Genomic DNA, 24,509 nt, shown 5'->3' on the forward strand with positions numbered 1-24,509 from the left:
ATGTCTCCGAAGACATCAAAGGAGATAGAGGACATGAAGGCAGTTCCTTATGCTTCAGCTGTTGGAGGCCTAATATATGCAATGCTGTGTACGAGACCGAATATCTATTTTACCATGGGCATGGTTAGGAGATATCAAAGTAACCTAGAATAGGGGCATTGGACTACTGTAAAGCATATATTGAAGTACCTAAGAAGGACTAGAGATTATATGCTGGTTTACCAGTCAGATGATTTGCTCCCTGTGGGTTACACGGATTCTTACTTCCAATCTGATAGGGACAATAGTAAGTCTACCTTAGGTTATATGTTTACTTTAGGAGGTAGAGCCATAAAAATGGAGGAGTGTTAAGCATAAATGCTTTTAGGACTTCACCATTAAAGCTAAGTATGTGGCAGCCTCTGAGGCAGCCAAAGAAACTGTATGACTCAGAAACTTCATGTTGGACTTAGATGTGATTCCTGATTTGCCCAAAGTTATCACAGTTTATTATGATAACAGTGGTGCAGCAGTAAACTTGAAGGAACCATGAGCCCATACGACAAGTAAACACATTGAGCGCAAGTACCACCTAAAACGAGACATAGTTGTTATCGCCAAGATTACATCAGATGAAAAGCTGGTAAACCCTTTCACTAAGACCCTTCCAGCAAGAGCTTTTATAGGCATGTTGAGGGGATGGGGATCAGATGTATGACATCATTTATGACAGCATAGTCTTTTAGTATAAGTGGGAGATTTTTGGATGTATACTAAAAGCCTAGTTTTTTGTATGAACATTTAGTTTAAAATAAGAATCATATTGGTTAAATGTCTGCGTTTATGTTAAATGTAGTTGCTCATTTAATTTATATTATAGATAACATGGTGTGTAGTGTCACACAGAAGATCATGTTATCAGTTCTTTATAAATTATAAATAGTAGCTCACGACCAAGATGGATAAGGACAAACCATTGGAATGGTCGTAGTGTATTTTGGTATTAGTTTATTTTGACTATAAAATTACACTAGTACACTCTGAGTGTATTGAGCAGGACCATTTGAGGTTGTTCTTTTTATACTGATTGCATAAAAGAATAGGACCTATGTTATTATGGAAGTGTGTACTTTTAATCCCGATATAATGACAAATACATATACTTAGTATTTATTTCTTTAATTTATCAATAGGTGAGATTTAGTTCGTTATATCAATAGGCCCAATAAGTTGGGAAATAGTATTATTTATATGGTGTGTTGTTGATTATAGAAGGAAATTGTGTCCTAGTTATCTAGGTTGATGTCCCCTTGAGAAGCTCATAAGGATTATCATGTAAACCCTACAAGTGGACTTAGTCCGACATGATAATAAAGTTGAGTGGTACTACTCTTGGAGCTAGATATTAATTAAGTGAGTTGTCAGTAATTCATTTAATTAATGAGCATTAGATATCTTAAACACAGGGAGATTAATGCACTCATGATAAGAAGAAGCTCATAATGTAATATGGGATTGGTGCGGTAGTTCAATAATAACTCTTTAGTGGTATGAGTTATTATTGATGAACTTGAGTTGGGTGTTCAGGGTGAACACAGGAAGCTCAAGCTCATCAGGAGACCAAAACTAATTCCTCCTCTCGGTCCCTGTTATAGCCTCTATATAAGCCTTATTATCCACCCAAGCCCAGCTTCTTACCCAAGTAAAGGGGTCGGCCAAGACCATCTTGTTGTCCAAGATGTGGCCGGCCACATGTGTTGCTTGGAGCCCAAGTTGTGGCCGACCAAGCCTTGCTTGGTGTCCAAGCAAGGGACCGGCCAAGTAAGGATCAAAAGGGGATTTTAATTTTGTTTAAAATCTTTCCTTTTATAGCCATTCATGAAGGGATTTAAAAAAGAAATTTAATTCTAAAAATCTTTCCTTTTATAGCTATCCACAAAAGAATTTAAAAGAGAGATTTTAATTTGGAAATTTCCTTTTTTAGATTGCCCTATGAATGGCCGACCATAGATAAAGAATAAAAGGAGTTTTTAATTTGTTTAAAAACTTTCCTTTTATAGCCATCCAAAATAGGAATAAAAGGGAGATTTAATTTTGTGATAAAATCTTTCCTTTAATGAATGGATTTAAAAGAGAAATTTTAATTTTAAAATTTTCTTTTATAGATATCCACATAGTTTTAAAAGAGAGTTTCAAAATTTTAAAATCTTTCTTTTTATAGTTTTCTACAAAGGATTAAAAAAAGATTTTAATCTTTTTAAAATCTTTCCTTATTTGTAGTTGTCTATAATGTTTAAAAGAGAGATTTTAATTTTGATAAAACTTTATTTTTATAACCATGATTTAAAAGAGGAGTTTTAAATTTAATCTTTCCTTTTTTGTAGATGTCTATATGTTTTAAAAGAGAGATTAATTTTAAAACTTTCCTTTATTGTCATGTACAATAGGAAATTTAAAAGAGAGAGATTTTAATTGTTATTAAAATTTCCTTTTTTAAAGGGAGGCCGCAAATAAGGAAGTTTTAATTAAGTTTAAAACTTTCCTTTTTTGCCATGACTAAGGATTATAAAAGAGAGGGAGAGTGTGTCTCATAAAAAAAACACAACCTAAGGCATCTCCTCTTGTTCTAGTCCTTGGTGGCCAGCCCCTTCTTATCCCCTTCTCATCTCTTTAAACCGGTAGCACTTTTCTTCTTCTCTTCCTTTCTTCTTTCTAAGGTCTGCATCCATATCCCTTGGTGGCCGAAATTTGAAGGAAAAAGGAGAAGACTCTACATAGGTGGCCGGTTATTTGAAGGAGAAGGAGAAGAGGAAGAGAGTTTCCTATTTTGGCATCCCTTGGTGGCCGAATTTTCTTGTAGGAGAAGAAGTGGTTCAGGTGGATTCCATCTTGGTAGATCGTCGCCCATATGACATCCAAGAGGAGGAGAGGAATACAACAGAAGATCAGGTGATCTTTAGCTATAAAGAAAGGTACAACTAGTATATTTTCCCGCTGCGTACTAGTTTGTTTTCTTTGTGTGTATCTTGAAATATCAAACATAGGAGGCTATCAATTTTAGGTTATCATTTTTGTTATCAATTTTGCGTTTGGATTTCATGTTTTAATATTGTGCTTTTATTGAGGTCTCTGTAGTTAAACCTAGTTTACTGTAAGTAGTTTAAATATCTGATTTCTTTGAAAGGCTTTGTCTAGGAAGTGGTGGATGATCACATACCCAAGAAGGCCTAGTGCCTTACCATGTTTAACCTGAATGTTGATCTTTGAAATAAATATTTAATCAACTTCTGTAATATGATTTAACTTATGAAGAACACATCGGTTAAACTTGGAGTAAGAATGTTAAGTTTCATTTCCAATCCAAGTTTAACTTTTGAAGAATAACTTGGATTAATAATGTTATGTTCTTTTTGCAATCCAAGTTGAACTTCAGTAGAGCACATGGCTAGCTAGGAAAAGTTCTATGCTTGTACAAAATTTTTATATAGGGGAATAGAACGGTATCTAGGTGTAGCAACCAACAACATCATCAACCTAGATTACTAGGACACAGTTTCCTTCTATAATCAACAACACACCTTATAAATAATATCATTTCCCAACTTAGCGGGCCTATTGATTTAACGAACTAAATCTTACCCATTGATAAATTAAAGAAATAAATATTAAGTATATATGCTTGTTATTATATTGGGATTAAGAGTACGCACTTCCATAATAACAGAGATTTTGTCCTTTTATGCAGTTAGTATAAAAAGAAACAACCTCAAATAGTCTTACCTAATACACACAAAGTGTACTAGTGTAATTTTATAGTTAAGATAAACTAATACCAAATTACACTACAACCATTTCAATGGTTTGTCCCAATCCATCTTGGCTGTGAGCTACTATTTATAATTTATAAGAAACTGATAACATGATCTTCTGTGTGACACCACACACCATGTTATCTACAATATAAATTAAATAGACAACCGCATTTAACTAAATGCAGTCATTTGACTAAATGCAGTTATTTGACTAAATGTAGTCATTTGACTAATGTGATTCTTATTTCAAAATAAATGTACATATAAAAAGCTAGGCTTTTAGTATACATCCTAACATATCCCAGCTCTTACATCACCCATCTTGGCTCATCTTTGCTTCATTTTCCTTACAAAGATTTGTTGAGAATCATGGCCTCAGATCCTTCCCTCTGGGATCAAGTGCTACTCAAAAAGGAGAAATCTCTAGCTGAGTCGATGCAAGCTCTAGACCTGCATCGTTCACGACACAGGGAGTTGGAGGTACGTTTGTTGGCAGCACAGTCTCAAGCTCGGTCAGAAGTCTTCCTGAGGGATATAGCTTATTGAGATCTAGACCACAAGATGTTGGATCGAGACGCGCTAGAGGGGGGGGGGGTGAATAGCGCTCGCGGCTATTTCGTTCAATTATCAGAATCATAAAATGTTCGTTGAGATTAAAGCAGCGGAAATGAAATAAAGAAAACATAGACACGAAGGATTTACTTCGTTCGGAGCCTAAGGCGACTCCTACTCGAAGGCTCGCGATCCTTGATCGCTTACTGTGGGCAACAACTATAGGCTCGAATAGATTTACAAGTTTAGGTACAAGAAACAAAATAAAGAATGTAAATAAACTTTTATACCGACAACTAAAATGCTAAGTTGAAGCTCCAGGCCATCGATGTCGAGTTGCAGCACTTTAGAATGAGTTTGTTAGCCGTTGAATGCAAAAGAATCGCTTGGTAGTTGTTATGCCTCAATGCTGCTCGAAGTCCCCTTATAAAGGGCATCCAAGGCGCCTTACAAGCCTCCGAAGGCGCCTCCATAGCTCCGAGTCCATCGTGCAGATGAGCGCTGACCATTCTGCGCTTATCGCCTTGAAGGTGCCTTCATCCATCCTTAAGGCGCCTCCACTGGAGCATCCAAGGCGCCTTCGTGCAGCATGAAGGCGCCTTCGTGCAGCATGAAGGCGCCTCCAGTGTGTCTGCGCAGCCATGTCACCTTAGCACCCGAGGCGCCTCCAAGCTCCATGGAGGTGACTCGGACACTGTACATCCGAGGCTATTCTTTGCACTTTGATCCCTGCAAGATACATTAATCCTAAATATACCCTGCAGCACAAAGTTAACACATAAAACATAATAGATATGATAATGACAGTCTCCGGACTGTCCGGGTCTGACTTCAGGTTTTCGATCGGAAACCCTAGGTCGACCCGACGCCTACTGTTCCCTCTACGAGGAACGTGTCCTCACCTACTCCACTCAGGAGATTTACCTGTTGCCAGTGCGATCCTCTAGATCGACTGGATTTTTGCTCAGCACTCGACGCTTCCGGACTTTCTGCTGGACATCCGCTTCCCGGCTAGTCCAGTCTTTCACCTGGTTCGCGACACCAGGACTTTCTACCTAGGGTTACCACCCCCTAGGACTTTTGCCTGAAGCCCTCGACCTGCCAAGACTTTCCGCATAGGGTTACCACCCCCTATGACCTAGGGTTACCACCCCCTAGGGTTTTCCCTTTGTCTAACTGCAGCTAGGACTTTTCTCCACCTAGGGTTGCCACCCCCTAGGGTTTTCACCTACCTAACCGCAGTTAGGACTTTCCTGAGACACTCATTCAACATGTTAGATAACAACACACCTTAACTTTGAATCCTTTGCCATTATCAAAACACGAGTTCGATCGTCGGATGCTTTACGCACCAACAATCTCCCCCTTTTTGATTATCGCAACTTAAATTCAAAGTTAAGTAAACAGATATCAAATAAAGAATAGATGCAAATAAAAACATTTAAAGCATAGCATCAATGAACATTTTGCTAAAGTAAAACTCATGAATTTAAAGCATAGCATCAAGTTTAGGCTCCCCCTTAACTGTTACTCCCCCTTTAATATTCATTATTTTAAATTTGAATTTGATAAATATTTGAGTATTTGAATTTTCAATTTGCTACTCTTCCCCTTTGCCATATATCAAAAGTAATCAAAATAGTCATTCGAAAGAGGGATAACAGGATTTTGATAACACTTAACATTTTATAATTTTCTTTTCTTACCTTTTAGCTAAGTGAAATAAAGATCTAAAAGTTAATAAGGGTTGATTTTAAAGGATGATGTTAGCCCTTTGGAAACTTAGTTAAAATTATAAAACCACTATAAGGTGGAACCTTTTGACAGTCTTTAACTAAGTTGAAAAAGCTAGTAAAACTATATGTAGAGAAGTACTTGTTTAGATTTTGAAAATTTGTTAGTGAAATTTTTGGAGCCAAATGATTTTTGAGAAAATATTTTTGATGTCACTTTTTACTTAGTAGAGATTTTTGAAAGAAATGAGTTAAATTTTGCAAAACTATGTTTTACTTAGGAAAGCAAGAATTTACAAAGTTAGATTTCAAAGTGGGCCAAGTTTTAAAATTTTGAAAATAGCTACGTAGATAGAAGTTGGAGCTTAGCTAAGCTCTTTGCAAGTATTAGATTTTGAAAGCTATAGCTTAGGTTAAAAAACTTAGCTTAATTTTAAACAATACTTATTGAATTTTAGGACAAGGAGGGAGTGGAGTAGCTAAAAATTTGGTTTAGGTTATCTATTCAAAGTCAGTTGGTCCTTAAGTCCAAGCATGAGTCAAGTTCAATAGATTCCAAATTATCCAGTTTTACTTTAAGAGGTATCAGAGCCCTAAAGATCAAACATGCTTAACCTGAAAACTGAGTATCCTTTACCAACTATCTAACCTTTAGCTACTTGCTGATTGCCTAGAGGGCAACAGCTTTCACTTGGTTTGTCGAGTTAAGTCATTTAGTCCAGTTAGATTTGACTAAGACTGGAAGACTTGACTTGATTGATGTATATTACGTGTTTAACGCCCAGACTCATATTGATGCACAGATATAAACATTCTTGAGTCCAGGATATACCCTATGCATCTCACGCCGTTCTATATCTTACAAGCACAAACAAGGAATACCTAAGTGTTTGTGAGATGCTCTGGCTTAAGTCTAGGGGAACATGATTTCTAGGGGGAAAGCCTAGGCTATGTCCAACTTTTTTGAAAAATCTAATGAATTAGAATTTTGAAGACTATTTTTTCTAGAATTTGAAAAAGCAAGATAATTAAAGTAAAACGAGACACCTACTCTACCCAACACATTCCTATTTGTCTTCTAAGTGCACTAAACTCAAGTTCAGGTAAGGGTTTTGTAAAAATGTCAGCTAGGTTTGATTTGGACTCAACATGGTTGAGTGCAATTTCACCCTTAGCTACGTGATCCCTTACAAAATGATGTTTTACCTCTATGTGTTTAGTCCTAAAATGATGAATAGGATTTTTGGTCAGATTAATTGAGCTGATATTATCAATAAAGATTTTTGTATTTTTATATTCTAGTTGATAGTCTTTTAATGTATGCATCATCCACAATAGTTGAGATGCACACTCTCCTAGAGCTATGTATTAAGCTTCTGTAGTGGATAGAGCAACACAGTGTTGCTTCTGCTTGACCAACTTACTAGGCACTGACCTAGAATTTGGCAGCTACCACTTGTACTTTTTCTGTCTAGTTTGCACCCGGCATAGTCCGAATCAGAATAGCCATAAAGGTCAAAGGTGCAAGTTCTAGGGTACCATAGTCCTACATTTAGAGTTCCTTTAATGTACCTAAGTATTCTTTTAACATATGTTAGGTGTGACTCTTTTGCACAGGATTGGTATCTTGCGCACATACCTACTGCAAACAATATGTCAGGTCAGCTTGCAGTTAGGTAAAGTAAGCTACCTATGGCACTCCTATAGTACTTTGGATTTACTAGTTTTCCTTCAGGGTCAGAGTCAATGTTAATGTTGGTTGCCATTGGAGTATTTATAATTTTTAAATTTTCCATGCAGAATTTTTTAATTAACTCCTTAGCATATTTAGTTTGATAAATGTAGATTCCATCTTTGGTTTGTTTTATTTGTAAGCCTATGAAAAAGTTGAGTTCCCCAACCATACTCATTTCAAATTCATTTTCCATTAATTTAACGAATTCTTTTAAAAACTTAGAGTTAGTTGAGCCAAAAATTATATCGTCAACATAGATTTGGGCTATAAAGATGTCTTTCTCTATAGTTTTTACAAATAGGGTTGGATCTATTTGTCCTTGGTTAAAGCCTTTGGATATTAAGTAGTTAGATAATCTTTCATACCATGCCCTAGGGGCTTGTTTTAGTCCATATAAAGCCTTTTTTAGTTTAAATACATGGTTTAGGTAGTCTAAGTCTTTAAATCCTGGGGGTTGGCTTACATAGACCTCTTCCTTGATGAAGCCATTTAAAAAGGCTGACTTAACATCCATTTGGTATAACTTAAACCCTTTATTTGCTGCATAGGCTAATAACATCCTAATGGATTCGAGTCTAGCTACCGGTGCATAGGTTTCATCATAGTCTAAGCCTTCAACTTGACTAAACCCTTTGGCTACTAGTCTAGCTTTGTTTCTTATTATATCACCCCGATCATCCAACTTGTTCCTAAAAACCCATTTGGTGTCTATTATTGATTTATCTATGGATTTAGGTACAAGGTCCCAGACTTGATTTCTCTCAAATTGTGCTAATTCTTCCTGCATTGCAATGATCCAATCTGGGTCAGGTAGGGCTTCTTCTATAGTCTTAGGTTCAATTTTAGAAATAAGGGCAATCTGACTAAGGTTTCTATAGGAGGATCTAGTTCTGACTCCTAGGTTTGGGTCACCCAAAATTTGGTCAGGTGGATGAGAGGTACTTACTCTAGTTGGTCTTATGTGTGGGTCAGAAACTGATTCTTCTTGTTTATTAAGGTTAGGTTGGATTTCATCATCTTTTATAGTTCTTGGACTGGTGTTAATATTTTCATTTATATTAGGTAGGTTGGTTTCTTCATCAAAGATTACATTAGTTGTTTCTTCAACTTTTAAGGTATTTTGATTATATACTCTAAAGGCCCTACGGGTTGAGGAGTATCCCAAGAATATTCCTTGGTTAGACTTGGGTGTAAATTTTCCTAAGTAATCTTTAGTATTTAAAATGTAAACTTTACAACCAAATACTTTTAAATAGTTTAGGTTGGGAATTTTATGGTAATAAAGTTCATAAGGTGTTTTATTGTGAGGTTTGTTAATTAAAATTTTGTTTTGAATATAATTTGCAGTGTTTATGGCTTCTGCCCAAAATTGATGATTTAAATTATATTCGTTTAACATAGTCCTAGCGGCTTCTTGTCGAGTTCTATTTTTGCGTTCCACTAGACCATTTTGTTGGGGGGTTCTAGGACATGAAAATTCATGTCCCCCTCCCCCGGTGATCACTTCTTATTCTTTTAATTTTAGTATCTTTTTCATTTTCCGTTAATTTGCAAAAATTATTAAATATTTCATAGGTTTCATCTTTTGTTTTTAGGTATTTTAATGTGTACCTAGAGTAGTCATCAATTATCACTAAGCAATACTGGTTCTTGCTTAGTGACTTGGCTCTATGTGAATCAAATAGGTCAAGGTGAAGGAGCTCAAGTAAAGAGTTAGTTCTTTCTAGGTTGGTTGACTTGTGGGTTGACTTGGTTTGTTTTCCTTGTTGACAAGCATCACATATTGAATTTTCAATAAATTTTAATTTGGGCAAACCTCTAACTAGACCATTTTGACTCATTTTTGAAATGAGTCTAGTGTGAGTGTGACCCAGTCTTCTGTGCCACAGTTGGGTTTCCTCTTGTTGTGTCATGAGACACTTTATTGAGGATAATGAAAGGTCAATTGTGTAGATGTTATTTTTTCTAAGTCCCTTAAGTCTGATTTCAGGGTTTTCGATGTTTTTAACTAAACATCCAGATTTGTCGAAATTGACTAAGTATCCGCTATCACACAACTGACTTATACTTAGTAAATTGAAGTTAAAATTTTCAACCAATAAAACATTTCGTATAATGAAATCGGAACTAAGTTCAATATTACCTTTTCCGATTATCTTAAGTTTCCCGTCGTTGCTGAATGCAACCGATCCTAAGTTCTTGTATTTGAACTTAGTAAACTTCAACTAATCTCCAATCATGTGTCTGGAGCATCCACTATCCAACATCCATTGATCCAATTCCTACATATGAAGTAGTTGAATTGGTTTCCTTTTAATGGATTCAAAGATAGCTTAATTGAAGTAGACCCCTTAGTTTTTCTATCTCACCCAATCTAAGTTAGCAATCAATTAGTCCTATGGGCGTTTAGATGCTTGATTACATTTACATTAAATAATCAAGGTTAATTAAATTTTGAAGGTTTTAATTGATAACAAAAAATTTTGAAGATAAATTTTAATTAGTTTTGAAGTTAATTAATTTTGCAAATTATTTTAAAGTTAATTAAATTTTGAAAATGATTTAAAGTTAATTAAATTTTGAAAATAATTTTAAAGTTAATTAAATTTGAAAATAATTTAAAGTTAATTAAATTTTGAAAATAATTTTAAAGTTAATTAAATTTTGAAAATAATTTAAAGTTAATTAAATTTTTGAAAATAATTTTAAGTTAATTAAATTTTGAAAATAATTTTAAAGCTAATTAATTTTGAAAATAATTTTAAAGTTAATTAAATTTTGAAAATAATTTTAAAGTTCATTAAATTTTGAAAATAATTTTAAGTTAATTAAATTTGTAAATAATTTTAAAGTTAATTAGATTTTAAAAATATTTTTAAAGTTAATTAAATTTTGAAAATAATTTTAAAATTAAGTTTTAATAGATTTTGAAATTAGTTTTGAAATTAAGTTTTAATATAATTTTGAAATTAAAAAGTTATCAGTTTGATTTTAATTACTTAGTCATCTCACTAGATCTAAATTTTCAATCAGGTAATCATATAATTTTTTGTGAGATGAATTAAGGTTCAATTTAAGGGTTTTGTTTAACTTTGTATTAGATTTAGGTTTAGCTTTGGTTTCAACAAGTAAGCATTTTTTGGATAAACTTCTGGGCTATGGTGAGTCACAAAGAACTCATTAAAGTAACCATGCCTTCGAGGTTTTCCAAATAGTTCTACCCATTGAACTTAATACTAAACCTTGGTCTAACTGGTTAGGATCCATTTAAGGGTAGCTTCGATCAGTTCCACTTGGCCAAATGCACCTGGTTGAAGCCATATCTTCCTAGATATGCGATGCCTAAGCTTCCCTAACGTACTATCATCCAAAAACTTCACCAGTACCGTGGGTCAAGTTAAACCTAGCCCATTTTTTCTAACCTTAATTACCCTGCCGGGTAGTCTACTCTTGTTTACCCATTTCGGGTAGATTAGTTGGAGGTGCCATTTATTCTGGATCCTCCTTCTGTATTGATTTAAATTTTGGATTGAGTTTAATTTCGAATTTTGAATTTGTAATTTGAATTTTAATTTTAATTTAATTTTATTTTGAATTTGTAATTTGAATTTTGAATTTTAATTTCAATTTAATTTAGAATTTTGAATTTATAAATTGAATTTTGAATTTTTGAATTTTAATTTAATTTCAAATTTTAAATTTGTAATTTGAATTTTGAATTTGAATTTTAATTTAATTTCGAATTTTGAATTTGTAATTTGAATTTTGAATTTTAATTTTAATTTCAAATTTGAATTTGTAATTTGAATTTTGAATTTTTGAATTTTAATTTAATTTCGAATTTTAATAATTTGAATTGTTTTCATGTTTACTCCCCCTGGATCATAGCCTCGATATGGTCTATCGAGGTAGTGTATTTGATCTTTCGGGACCCAGTATTGGCCAAGTCCAATTTGATTGACCAATTTGGACTTGGGGACCCACGCTTGGATTACATTTCTACTTGGTTTGTTTATTAAGGATAAATAAGATTTATATTTCCTTTTAGTTTTATACCCTAGCTCAGTTCTATTGTAAACGGCTCTTTGTGATCCAAGAATTAGGTCGAGATTCTTGGATCCTACAGAAAATTGTTCTAATGTTAACTTCAAATTCTGGATTTGATTTTTCAGACTGGAGTTTTCGTCCTCAAGTTTTTGGACTTGAGTTGAATCTCGAGTCTGAACTGGGTCAGGCAAGGATTTGGAGTTAGTCACTTCTTTAAGGACTGCTACTTCCTTTAGAAGTGACTTTACTTTAAGGTTTGACTTAGCTAATTTGCGAAGTAAATAATTAACTAAGTTATTAAGTCTAGGAATACTTACAGAGGGATCGGGCCCTTCTGAAACGGATACGGATCCGTGGCTTTGCTCGGACTCGGCCTCCGACTCGCTCTTGCTCTCGGACTCGTCGATCTGGTTGCGGGCCATCAGTGCGAGTAAACTCGTCTAATCGAGTTCTTCGTCGTCATCGTCTTCTGAGGAAGATTCGTCCCACGTTGCCTTTAGGACCTTCTTCCTTCTTTGCTTCTTTGCTTCCTTTTGATTGGGGCAGTTGGCCTTGATGTGCCCCTTTTGGTTGCACCCGTAGCAGATCACTTCAAATTTTACCTTAGAACTTGGTTGGGCTTCCTTAGATTGGACTGCCTTCTTTAGGTCCTTTTTGTTGAAGCCTTTCTTCTTCTTGTAGAGTCTCTTCACAAGGTTCATGAGCTCGGTTGTTAGTTCTTCATCTTCATCATCTGAGTCGGGTTCTTCTTCTGATTCCGGTTCAGTTCTTCGTCGTGATCTCAGTTCGCGCGTTCTACTGGTACATGCAAGCAAGGCTACACCTTTCTCGGGTGGCTGTGCATTAGTCTGCTCGTGAAGTTTGAATTCCAAAAACAATTCATCTAATTTAATACAAGATAGATCCTTAGAGACTTTGTAGGCATCTACCATTGATGCCCACAATGTGCTCCTAGGAAAGGAGTTGAGTGCATACCTTATGATATCCCTATTCTCGACCTTCTGCCCAATTCCGTGGAGGGAGTTGAGGATGTCTTGGATTCTTGCGTGCAATGAGCTTGTCGTCTCACCTTCCTGCATCTTTAGATTATATAGTTTATTAAGTAATAAATCCCTTTTACTAACCTTGGTGTCGGAAGTGCCCTCGTGGAGTTTGATCAGTTTTTCCCAAAGCTCCTTTGCTGATGTGAATGGACCAACTCTGTTGAGCTCCTCTTTGGTCAGTCCACACTGGAGGGTGCAGGTAGCTCTGGCGTTGGCTTCCACTTTGTTGATGAGGGAGGGTTCCCAGTCTTCGTAGGGAGTGGGTTTGCCATCAGCGTCAATTGGTAGTTGAAATCCAGTTCGGATGATCATCCACATCTTGAATTGGATCTTTAGAAATGTCTCCATCCGTCCCTTCCAGTACTCGAAATCTTCTCCGGAGAAGAGTGGGGGACGGAAGGTGCTATAACCCTCTTGTTGGGCCATTTTTAGATTCACTGGAAAAAGAAATAAACGACAAGAAAAATTCCAGTACTTGGTCCTGTATTAGTAGTGTGGGAAGAGAAAAAAAATTGTGAACTCAAGTGGTGTTGCACCAACTTCGAGCAAAAAAGGAATCGAAAAGAAAAAAATTAGAACTTAGCTAATAAGCTATTTTCTAGTTGACTCCGAAAAACCAAAAATACCATGAAAGAAAAATGTTTAGAATAGTGGTTGCACTGATTCAAAATGACCCCGCTCTGATACCAATTGTTGGTTCGAGACGCGCTAGAGGGGGGGGGGGTGAATAGCAATCGCGGCTATTTCCTTCGATTATCGGAATCGTAAAACGTTCGTTGAGATTAAAGCAGTGGAAATGAAATAAAGAAAACACAGACACGAAGGATTTACTTCGTTCGGAGCCTAAGGCGACTCCTACTCGAAGGCCTGCGATCCTTGATGGCTTACTGTGGGCAACAACTATAGGCTCGAATAGATTTACAAGTTTAAGTACAAGAAACAAAATAAAGAACGTAAATAAACTTTTATACCGACAACTAAAATGCTAAGTTGAAGCTCCAGGTCATCGGTGTCGAGTTGCAGCACTTCAGAATGAGTTCGTTAGCCATTGAATGTAGAAGAATCGCTTGGTAGTTGTTATGCCTCAATGCTGCTCGAAGTCCCCTTATAAAGGGCATCCAAGGCGCCTTGGAAGCCTCCGAAGGCGCCGCCACAGCTCCGAGTCCAGCATGCAGATGAGCACTGACCATTCTGCGCTTATCGCCTTGAAGGCGCCTTCATCCATCCTTAAGGCGCCTCCACTGGAGTATCCAAGGCGCCTTCGTGCAGCATGAAGGCACCTCCAGTGTGTCTGCGCAACCATGTCACCTTAGCACCCGAGGCGCCTCCAAGCTCCATGGAGGCGCCTCGGACACTGTACATCCAAGGCTATTCTTCGCACTTTAGTCCCTACAAGATACATTAATCCCAAATATACCCTGCAGCACAAAGTTAGCACATAAAACATAATAGATATGATAATGACAGTCTCCGGACTGTCTGGGTCTGACTTCAGGTTTCCGATCGAAAACCCTAGGTCAACCCGACGCCTACTGTTCCCTCTACGAGGAACATGTCCTCACATACTCCACTCAGGAGATTTACCTGTTGCCAGTGTGATCCTCCAGATCGACTGGATTTTTGCTCAGCACTCGACGCTTCCGGACTTTCTGCTGGACATCCGCTTCCCGGCTAGTCCAGTCTTTCACCTGGTTCGCGACACCAGGACTTTCCACCTAGGGTTACCACCCCTAGGACTTTTGCCTGAAGCCCTCGACCTGCCAAGACTTTCTGCATAGGGTTACCACCCCCTATGACCTAGGGTTACCACCCCCTAGGGGTTTCCCTTTGCCTAACCGCAGCTAGGACTTTTCTTCACCTAGGGTTGCCACCCCCTAGGGTTTTCACTTGCCTAACCGCAGTTAGGACTTTCCTGAGATACTCATTCAATATGTTAGATAACAACACACCGTAACTTTGAATTCTTTGCCATTATAAAAACACGAGTTCGATCATCGGATGCTTTCCGCACCAACACAAGACTATGGAGTTGAATGATTTAAAGGCCCGGCATGCTTCAGAGATAACTGTTTTAACCAGGAAGGTCCATGTAGACAGTCTGCTAATTGTTGGTTGCTACACCTGGATACCATACTGTTCCCCTATACAAAAATTTTATACAAGCACAATTCTTTCCTAGCTACCCTTGTTCCCTACTGAAGTCCAAACTTGGATTACAAATGATGCTTTACATTATTAATCCAAGTTGTCATTCAGAAGTTAAATTTGGATTGGGAACAGAACTTAACATTCTTACTCCAAATTTAACCAATATGTTCTTCACAAGCTAAACCATATTACAGAAGCTAATTCAATATCTATTTCAAAGATTGGCTTCCAGGACAAACATGGTGAGGCACTAGACCTTCTTGGGTATGGGAGCATCCACCACTGCCTAGGCAAAGCCTTTCAAAGAAAACCAATAGTTAATTTCTTACAGTAAACTAAGTTTAACTATAGAGACCTCAATAGAAGCACAAGATCGAAAACACAAAATCGAAACATAAAATGATAACATAAAATCGATGGCCTAAAACTGATTGCCTCTTGTGTTAGGTTTTCCAAGATCTATACAAAAGCTGAACTTGTTATGATGTGGAAACTAATAACTAGTTTTACCTTTTGTTGCTTATAGACCTCACGATCTTTTGTCATATTCCTCTTCTTATCTCGGATGTCATGTGGGCGAGGATCTACTGAGATGAGAATCCACTCAAACCTCTTTATTCACCTTGCAAGTTTCGGCCACCACCACCAAGCTCCAAGGGATGCTAGGAAACAATGCCTCCTTTCTCTACTTATTCTCCAAGCTATATCTAGCCACCAATATCTCCTCTAGGGTTGATGCTGCCGGCCACCAAGGAAGAAGAAAAGGAGAAGAGCAACGAACAAGGGCCGACCACCAAGGAAGAAAGGAGAGAAATAGAAGATGTAGTGTTACCATGAAGACACCCCTTTCCTCTCTTTTATAATCCTTGGTCATGGCAAATAAGAAAAATTTAAACACAATTAAAATTTCCTTATTTTCCTTGCCAACAACTAAAAAGGAAAAATTTTAAAACAAAGAAATAAAATTTCCTTTTCCTTATTGTTATGGTCGGCCACCACCACCTCCTCTAAACAAGGAAAGTTTTAAACATAAAATTAAAACTTCCTTAATTATTTCCAATAAGAAATTTTAATAAAATTTATCTTTTAAAAATTCCCTTCATGGTTGGTTATAAAAGAAAACTTTTATAAATTAAAATCTCTCTTTTAAAACATGTGGATGATTTCATAAAAGGAAAGTTTTCTCCAAAAATAAAATCTTTCTTTTAAACTCTACAAATAAGGAAAAATATTTAATCTCTCTTTTAATCCTTTGTAGAGATCTATAAAAGGAAAGATTAAAATTTTAAAAACTCTCTTTTTAAATCATGGTTTCCACATAAGGAAAGATTTTTTTAAAAAATAAAATCCCTTTTATCTTGATGTGGCCGGCCACCTCTTGAACCATCCTTGGTTTGGCCGGCCCTAGCTTGGGCTCCAAGCTAGGCTTGGTCGACCACCTTAAGGTGGGTAAGAAGTTGGGTATAGGTGGGTATAATACTTTATAAATAAGAGGCTACGACAGGGGCCGAGAGGAGGAATTAGTTTTGGTCTCCCGATGAACTTGAGCTTCCCATGTTCGTCCTGAACACCCAACTCGAGTTCATCAATAATAACTCATACCACTAAAGAGTTATTATTGAACTACGCACCAATCCCACATTACAATATGGGCTCATTCTTATTATGAGTGCACTAATCTCCCTGTGTTTAAGATATCGAATGTCCGTTAATTAAATGAGTTACTGACAATTCACTTAATTAATATCTAGCTCCAAGAGTAGTACCACTCAACCTTATTGTCATGTCGGACTAAGTCCACCTGCAGAGTTTACATGACAAACCTTTTGAGCTTCTCTTGGGGACATCATTAACCTAGACCTACTAGGACACAGTTTTCTTATATAATCAACAACACACCATATAAATGATATTATCTCCCAACTTATCGAGCTTATTGATTTAACAAACTAAATATCACCCATTGATAAATCAAGGAAATAGATACTACGTATACGTGTTTGTTATTATATCGGGATTAAGAGTATGTACTTCCATAATAACTGAGATCTTGTTCTTTTATGAAGTTAGTATAAAAAGATGCAACATCAAATGGTCCTACTCAATACACTCATAGTGTACTAGTGTAATTTTATAGTCAAGATAAACTAATACCAAATTACACTACGACCGTTCAATGGTTTGTTCCAATCCATCTTGGTCGTGAGCTACTATTTATAATTTATAAGGAACTGATAACATTATCGATTGTGTGTGACACTATACACTGTGTTATCTACAATATAAATTAAATGAACAATTACATTTAGCATATAAATGTAAACATTTGACCAATGTGATTCTTATTTTAAACTAAATGTTTACAAAAAGCTAGGCTTTTAGTTATACACTCTAACACTAATATCATATCAAAAACAAGATTTAGATCAGCTGAAAGCTAAGGTGGATATTCTGCAAGCTAAGTTGGATCAAATTAGGTCAGAGAGTACCATTCAGTCACATGTTTGGGGGCCAACATCTCCTCTTTGCCCACACTGTCATTCTTCTTCTCGGTCTTACTTGGGCGTGGAAGAACAATCTAGTGTCCTTAGATGGAAATAAACTTCCATTGGATGATAGATTTTTCGATCAACGATGGTTACGGGCAAAATATTCCCTTTTCCCTACTTGGTAAGGAACAGTTCGAGAGGGTTTTTTATGGAAGTCCCAGAGCTATGTTTGTAAAATTATTGATAATAATATTAGGGCTTTATGCTTGTGTTTAAGAGTAATATATAATATCATGTATTTGGCTATATCCAGAACGAATAAATGGAAGATTCCATGTATGAGCTTAAGCAGGTTTTTGAGGTTCATCCTATCTATAAGACCGGGCGAGCTTATAAACTTATTCAAATATCTGGACTCTCTTCCAAGTTATAATTTAATAATGATTCCTTCTATTTATTACACCTAGGAAACCAGACACATTTTTTTAAAATCTTCTCCTCGCTGATTGGTCCTTCAACGGGAAGAGAGTATTGGTGGCGTACGACACAACGACGCTAATCTGAATATGATCTATTTTGTTATGTCTATCATAAATGCCCTTTTATGGATTTGCAACATGTGTCGCTGATTTCGTCTCCCTGACATAATCGTTTGCACGCTTTCTAGTAATGTCCTATCATATTCTTTTTTCAATAAATCAACGGCTGCCCTTGTGAAGTTTGCTCACATCAAACGATGATCCTTGTTAAGCAATATTTTTGAAAAAACCCTAAACCCTTTATTTTCTTACCTCTTCATCTTCTTCCTCACGTTCTCCTCTGGCGCTCTTGCTTAGCCCTTTCTCAGCCCTCGCTAACCTTCTTCCTTCTATGGTATTTTTCTGTCGTTCACCCTCTCAGAGCCTAGTAAGTCTTTTTTTTGTGCTCTTTGTGTTATTCTATGGCTGAAGAAGCTTTCACTGTTTGGTATGCTAAGACCTCTTCGACCTTCAGTAAGTCTGATAGGTCAGCTCTTCATTCTCTATATGAAATTCCCAAGGCTTATCGCATTACAATTCCTAGTTCTGATGCTCGTTCTCATCTTTTCCCCAAAAATCACATTACCTTCTTCAAAGACCAACTGATAGCTGGCTTACATTTTCCCATTCCTCCATTCCTAATAGAAATTAGTCAGTACTTTGATATTCCCCTACAACAATTTACCCCTAATGTCTTCCGGTATCTGTGTGGTTTGTACACATTCTTTCACCTATCCGACATTCCTCGTGTAACGACCCGCCTTCTACTGACTAGGCTGTGAGGCCGATCGCTACATTATGCTGTGCTAAATTACTATTGCGGAAATCTGGATTAATTAAAATTTTACTAAACTGATTACTGTAAAATCTAAACTTAATATTCTAGGTGTACCTAGGAGTTGTACACATGCTAGGGAAGATAATCTATGCCTCTCGGATGTCCTGCTAGCTGTAATCAGGCATTTCAATCGATCCATGAATCGATTGGGCTGTTGGATCGGTCCAGTGATCGATCCGACAATCTTGCGGAGAAAAACTCGGATCGGTCGGTGGCCGATCCATAAGCTATATTGCTTACGTATGCGGTGGATCGGTCTGCGACCAATCCGAGTACACCGATCGGTCGGTGGCCGATCCGATTAACTCAGCGATCGGTCGGTGACCGATCGGTGAGCTTCTCTGTTAAGACTGGATCGGTCGGTGACCGATCCGGTGCTAACAATTCGATCGATCGTAGATCGATCCGGGTTCGATTCGAACGGAACCCCGATTTCAGCACTATTTCGTGCCTCAATCACATTACATGTTCTAAGATGGCTAGGAAACACTCTAACAACCACAACTAACATTCTAACATCATAAAGAACAATGTTCTAAGCATAATAGAGTGCAAGGTTAACTAATTCATAGCGATCAACATACTAAAGTGCAAATTGTTAAAACACTAAAAAGTACTAATGTTTAAACAAAGCTTGCTAGAGTTCCCTAAGATCTTCTTTCCAAGTTCCTGCCCACACACATCTTCGTAGCATTGTCCTCCAGCCTCCGCTAGTCCATCTTTCCTTTACCTTTATCTGCAGTATAAGGAAGAGAAAGTATCTATAAGCTTTCACTTAGTAAGAAACCATCTACCTCACTAAAACATGCATTCAATGCAATATGCTTTTAAAACATGCTGTTTGAAAGTGCACTGATTAGACTGAAACATGGCATGTTATCATACATAGAAATCAAAGCTAGTCATGACATACTATCATCTAAACATGTGTAATAAAAGCTGAACATGAACACCAAAGCATGGCATACAAAGCTAACCATAACTATCATGTGTAACAATAAAGAAAACGGAGCTGAACATGAATTAAGCTAGTCTGGAACTGAATTCAAACTCAACTAACATAACTGATCTTTGTGAGTTTTGAAAAACTATAATATAATAGATTAAAATACATAATCATACTGCTAGTGGGCCCGGCAACTGTACATGCTATGCGCGCATCCTTAACTAGACCCGGGGTTGCAAATCCCGAATTTAGTAAGGTTTACTAGGTTATCTAAACCTAGGGGACCGACTATGGGAGCCCAGCCCAATGGATATCTAATCCTGTACAGTGCCCCTACTGGAAGTAAAATACTAGATCATAGCTAATTAATTTACCTTGCTTTTACTAGGTTATCTGAACCTAGAGGCGACTATGGGTGCCCACCCATTGGACCGTAGTCCCATATATGTTGTGGCAAGGCTAACTAAACTATTTAAATGCTTCTATTGCATTTACTGAGCTATTAAAATGCCTAAGTTACATTTTTCTGTGCTAAATAATTTAATCGAACACTTAGTATGCACTAATTCGCATCCTTGTGCCGAAAGTCTACATATTACTAAACTAAAACATGGAATTCACACGGAAGCTACTTATACTGCAGGTGAGGGGTTTCTTACCTCGTATGCTAATTTCCTTACAATTCTATTCGCTAGAATTCCGGTGGAGACGACCCCTTCGACAATCTTCTCACGTCTATGCGTTCCTCTCGCGAAGAAGAGCGTCCTCGTGCCGGAGTTGTCACCGGAAGATGACCTTGGGGCCCTAGGGAGGGAACCCTAGGATTGGCGCCGAGAGGAAGAAGAAGAGGGAGAGGTGCGGCGTGAGGTTAGGGTGAGGAGGAGAAATTGCCGAACCAATTAAAAATAACCCAAACCCCACTTAAATTTTCTATTTATATTAAGTGGGTAACTCGGCCCAACTTAAATATAAATATAATTGACTCCCCTTTCTTTCAGCATGGCCCTGCTGGGTTCAACTGATTACTTAAGCGGTCTAAAGGTTTAGTGGACCCGAGAGGTCCCGGGTTCGATTCCCGCTTAAGCTATTTTGCTTTTCTAATTATTTTTGCTACTTCCGCTACTCTAAAAATATCATAAAAATATTCTAAAATTCCAAAAAAATCATAGAATATTTCTAAAATAGTTTTGAGAATTTTCGGGCGTTACAATCCCCCATACCTTATAAAAAGTTCGTCCTCGAACTTAGAATAATTCTGGGTACTTCTGTCTCATGCTGGCTTCTATCTCCCATGTTGCCTCTTCTGCTGTGTGACTGTGCCAAATGACTTTGACTAATGGTACTTCCTTGTTCCGCAATTTCTTAACTGCTTGATCTATTATCTGAATAGGCCGACTGTCATAGCTGAGGTCTTCGCGGATCTGTACCGACTGGGGCTCAATCACCTGGGTGGCATCTGGGGTATGCTTCTTCAGCATAGAGACATGAAACACATTGTGGACGGCTGACATTTCCTGGGGTAGCTCTAGCTCATATGCTATCTTGCCCACTCTTCTGCTGATAAGGTATGGTCCCACATATCTGAGACTTAGCTTGCCCTTCTTCCCGAAACGCATTACTCCCTTCATGGGAGCTACTCTGAGGAAACTTCCAACTGAAAACTCTAAAGGTCTGTGTCGTGTAGCTCTGATCTGTCTCTATCCTCTGGCGGATCTGTCGTATAGGTGGTATCTGCCACTAGATCTGTCTGAAGTTCTAGTTCTTCTGTTCACCACTCTCATACCCGCAGATTGGAGATCTACACCTCCGCCCATAGAGAGCCTCATAAGGTGCCATACCGATAGTGGCACGATAGCCGTTGTTGTATGCAAATTCGCTAAACTCGGATATTTGCACCAACTTCCTTGAAATCTAGGGCACATGCTCGGAGCATATCCTCGAGTACGATTTACTCGCTCGCATCCATCTGCGGATGGAAGGGTGCTAAACTTTAACCCGTGCCCAAAGTCATGCATACACTCCCGAGTGTGGCGTGAACCTCTTGTCTCTCGAAATAATGGTTCGTGGGACTCTATGTAATCTAACGATCTCCTTGAGATACAACCCAGCTAGCTGTTCCATGGAGTAGGATATCACGATAGCTAAGAAGTGGGCTGATTTAGTCAATCATCGACTATTACCCAGATGGTATCAAAATCATTCGTGGTTACGGGTAATCCCACTATAAATCCATAGAAATGTCTTCCACTTCCATTCGTATCTGTATGTGCAAAACTCCCCAGTCTCGATGTTCGCCTTAACCTCTCGGAGTTAGGCGGTCTTGTTATATCGAGCGATGTCTCTCTTCATCCCAGGCCACCAAAAATATTTCTTCATGTCCTGGTACATTTTGGTGGAGCCAGGATGCATCGCATAGGGAGTCTTGTGAGTCTCATCTGAAATCTTCCTTCTGAGTTCCTCCTGATCTGGAACACATAATCTGTCTCCAAAATACAGCACCCCTCTAGCTGACACTCTGAACTCTCCGCTTTCTGTTCCTGCTAACCCTTGCTTGATTTTCTGAATTTCAGGATCCTGTTCCTGAGCTGTCTGGATGTCACCAAGCAAGGTCGACTCTAAGGTCATAGTAGAGAGCTGTCTGACTATGAGTTCGATATCGAAATCTGTGATCTCTTTCTGTAGGCGTGGTGACATAGCTGCTAGAGATAATAAGGTAGCACTGTTCTTCCTGCTAAGTGCATCTGCTACCCTATTGGCTTTCCCTGGGTGGTAGAGGATGTCTATGTCGTAGTCCTTGACCAGCTCTAGCCATCTGCGCTGTCGCATATTCAGATCCTTCTGTGTGAAGAAGTACTTCAGACTCTGATGATCTGTATACACTCTGCACTGAGCTCCATACAAGTAATGTCTCCAAATTTTGAGAGCGAACACCACTGCTGCAAGCTCAAGGTCATGAGTAGGGTAATTCTTCTCATATTCCTTGAGTTGTCTGGAGGCATAGGCGATTACCTTGCCATCTTGCATCAGCACTGCTCCTAGTCCCAACTTCGAGGCATCACTATATATGTCAAAGCTATCTGCATTCTCTGGTAGACTCAGCATAGGTGCACTGGTCAATCTCCTCTTCAGCTCGCTGAAACTGTTCTCCAGTCCTCTGTCCACTGAAATTTTTTGTTCTTTCTGGTAAGAGCTGTCAGTGGGGAGGCTATCCTGGAGAAGTCCTCTACGAATTTCCTGTAGTAACCTGCTAATCCCAGAAAGCTTCTGATCTCACTGGCGTTCTTGGGTCTTTTCCAGTTGCTCACAGCTTCTATCTTACTGGGATCTACCATGATACCATCCTTTGAGATGACGTGACCCAGGAAGGACACCTGATCTAACCAAAATTCACATTTCGTGAACTTGGCGTACAGCTGGTTCTGCTGAAGGGTCTACAATACTGTTTTCAGGTGCTCTACGTGTTCTTCCTGAGTTCCTGAATAGATAAGAATGTCATCGATGAATACGATGACGAACTTATCTAAGTACTCTCTGAATACTCTGTTCATGAGGTCCATGAAAGTAGCTGGAGCATTTGTCACGCCAAAGGGCATGACTACGAACTCGTAGTGTCCGTATCTAGTCCTGAATGCTGTCTTGGGTATATCCCCTTCTTTAACCTTCACCTGATGATATCCTGATCTGAGGTCTATCTTAGAGAACACTGCTGCTCCCTTTAGCTGATCAAACAAGTCATCTATTCTGGGAAGAGGATACCTGTTCTTGATTGTGACCTGGTTCAGTGCCTGGTAATCTATACACAGGCGCATGCTCCCGTCCTTCTTCTTCACGAACAATACAGGCGCTCCCCATGTTGAGTGACTAGGACGGATGAAGCCCTTGTCAAGCAGCTCCTGTAGTTGCTCGTGAAGTTCCTTCAGTTCTACTGGAGCCATGCGGTAAGGTGCTTTGGAGATAGGATTTGTATCGGGAATGAGCTCTATCTCAAATTCGATCTCCCTGTCTGGTGCTAGGCCTGGTAACTCTTCAGGGAAGACTGCTGGGTAGTCACATACGACTCGGACCTCTGCTAGCTGTTGGTCCTTGTCCTGACTGGTACTGACTACGTGTGCTAAGAACCCCGTACATCCTGAATCCATCAACCTCTGTGCCTTCATAGCTGAGAGAAACCTCTTGGCCTTACTCTTGGGTTCTCCGATGAATTCGAACTGTGCTTCTGCTTCAGGTTGGAATATGACTTTCTGTTTACGGCACTCGATGGAGGCACCGTATTTGATCAAGAAGTCCATCCCGAAGATGACGTCGTAGTCGGTCATATTAATCACTATCAGATCGCAAAAGAGCTCTCATGCGCTATAGTGGTAGCCATCGCTCGAGCCGGTCGTGGCGCCATGATTTCTCCCGAGGGTAACATCGTAAGGCGGCTCACGAGTACTTGGAGGTCGCTAACTTCTCGGAAATGCCACGGATATGTATGAATGGGTTGCCCCAATATCGAATAAGGCAGTTGTACTTTGCTGAAATACTAATCTGACCTGTAACAACTGCCGAGGCATTTGCTGCGCCTCTCCGGTGAGTGAGTAGATCCTCGCATTGGTCGTAGCTGGAGGGGCTTCTGCCTGGCTGATATGTGGACCATCTAAACCGCCTGCATCGATGTTGGTGGCCT

Source organism: Zingiber officinale, chromosome 3A (assembly GCF_018446385.1).
Source record: "Zingiber officinale cultivar Zhangliang chromosome 3A, Zo_v1.1, whole genome shotgun sequence".
NCBI lineage: Eukaryota > Viridiplantae > Streptophyta > Magnoliopsida > Zingiberales > Zingiberaceae > Zingiber > Zingiber officinale.